We start from the raw sequence: 2,751 nt of genomic DNA on the forward strand, positions 1-2,751 counted from the left end.
GGTGCTTAGAGATTAAACGTCACATAAATAGGGATCTAGTGGTCTCTAAAAAGTTGGAGATTTGACTTTCTATAGTGATTAATTGTGGCCATCACCAAGGGAGACTAACAAGATGAATGCTATGGACTCAGGGGATTCTAACAGTGAATCGTCCTTTCTTTCATTCCAGATGTCACATTATAAACTGATTGGTTCTAGAACATGGATGAGGTCAGGGCCACTGACATTTTAGTACATTTTAGAAATAGCATACAAAATGGTGCCAGGTTCCCCCCCCCCACTGGACTTAAAATGTAATTTTTTAGGGGTTTTATTATAAGTAAGCATTGGTGTGTTATTATCATAAAGACTTCAGTGCATTATTATCATAAAGGCTTTGGTACATTATTATCATGAAGGCTTCGGTGTGTTATTATTATAAAGGCTTTGATGTGTTATCATGAAGGCTTCGGTGTGTTATTTCTCTCTCAAAATTAATTAACTTCAGTGATAGATCATTTTGAATGAATCCTTGATATTCAAAACTATAGTCCTATGGACAACCAAGTGGACATCACCTGGGAACTATTAGGAAATGTAGAATCTGAAATCTAATTCCGGACCTATGCAATCTGAACCTACATTTTAAACATTACAAGCAAGTGATTCATTGGTCCACTGAGCAAATGGAAAGCACTATTTCCTTAGAACTGATTTCTGTGCCGCCTTGGCATTTATTTTGATACACATTCCTATTTTGTAACTGGTGATTCCGTTTCAGGATTTTGACAGGGGACAGAGAGCTGTCCTTGTTCTTGCTGATATCAGGAACACCATTTCTTTGAAGCTCCTTCAACTAACTCTCTAAATCTATAAAAAGCGTATGGAGGTTGTTGGTGTTATGAAATCTTAGTATTTCATGGAATGAAGTGAGGCAAATTATTAGACCTTGGTAGAAAAATATATGAGAGAGCAGATAAATGGAAGACATTACCATTGGCCATTTTTCTTCCTTTGTATTGTTCAATGGGTTTTTGACTTTTTATTGTCATTATTGAGGGCCAGAATCTTGATTCATATTTGTGTAAATTCAGTTCAAAGTAAAATTACCTTCCATTTCCTTGCCTAAGCACTTTAAAATATATCCCCCCAACTTATTCCCACATTCCTATGGGCACAAATTAGTAAATCTCTGCAATTCCATTTGAGTACAATCCCTGGCTCCTAACATTCCTGCCACATTCTATCACCTGGCCATGTTAAATTTACATTCTGATTAACAGCACAGAACAGTAAGTTATAGTAAGTTTTTTTAACTTCCTCCCATAAAAAGAAATATATTTCTCGGGGAACAGGCACATAGAAATATGGTTCAAAGATACTGGAGGTTTTAATTACATATTTTTTCAGTTATCTCAATTTTTCCAGATGTGTTATTCTCATTGTTGAATACTCGTTCTTTTTTAGCACTAAATTTATTGTCACATAAAAGACATGGCAAATTCATGAATTCAACTAAGGTTATAATTCAGCCTCACACAGATTGAATTTCTGAGCTTGGTTCTCAGCACTCAGCTATAAACAATAAAGAATTATCTTGTCAGGACCGAGAAAGTCCCATGTATCATTTTGTATTTCAATGTATTTTAAAAATTGGAGTTTTGTTTGTGCACTTTAAATTATAGGTGCTACTTGAAGCAGTCATCCTAATCTCCAGTACACATTCTCTTTATTTCCTATAAATTTATTCACGACACCAACTACTTCCTGAAAGTATTATACTTGTTGGGCATGTGAATGACCATACACAGTTTATAAACATACTCCCTGTTTCATTAATGTATGCATTTTGTTGACAACATTCTAGTCATATTTATTCAACTCTTTCATTCAACAAGTGTCCTGAGGACGTCAACAAGGTGCCACAAACTATTGTCACCACCTGGAATTTATAGAAGACAAGCAGAGTCCTTTGCCTAGAGCAGTGATTTTCAACAGGTGTGCCAGTGTGCTGTGTGAGGACTCAGGAGTGCCGTGAACATTTTTAATGATCACTAATTAAATTATTTTTAAAAGAAGTTCAAAACACAGTAAGTATATTCCTTTTTTCCCCACTCTTTCTTTTTGATCAACATAGGTGTGTTGCAGAAGTTTAACTATAGGTTCAAGTGTGCCGTAAGATAAAAATGGTTGAAAAACACTGGGTAGAGAAACTAAGAAACTAGTCTCCAGAGACAGGAACTGTAATGAAATAAATAAAGGAAAGGCTATTGGAGTAACACAGGGTATCCAAAGATAAAATGCAGCACAAAGTCCTACAAAGGGCAGGTACTCAGAGAGTTGGAAGAAATCCCAGCAACAAAAAGTGATGCATTGTTTGCTAATGGGCCTACTATTTGATAATTCACTGTCTAAGCAGACTTATAATAACACTATGCCATTTTAAAAGATCCATTAAGCTTTTTTTTTTTTTGGTACAGTATCTACTTTCTTTGCTGTGTGCTTTTTCTTAGGAAAAGTACTGCTTACATAATATATAAAATGATGACTGTTTCAGAGCTATGCCTATAAACATTTGTGGCTAATTTTTAACTTAAAAAATTCATTTAACTCATTCATATAGTCCAATTACTTAAAGAAGACACGTATTAGCATATTTTGTGTTATATTGACAAAACAGAAAAAGATTTGGTTCGAATTGCTCAGTTCCCTATTGTTCCTTCACAAAAGTCAGGGGAAATAATGAAGGACTTACGTGTGGCTCTGTTTATT

Source organism: Otolemur garnettii, unplaced genomic scaffold (assembly GCF_000181295.1).
Source record: "Otolemur garnettii isolate 467f Iridium unplaced genomic scaffold, OtoGar3 scaffold00246, whole genome shotgun sequence".
NCBI lineage: Eukaryota > Metazoa > Chordata > Mammalia > Primates > Galagidae > Otolemur > Otolemur garnettii.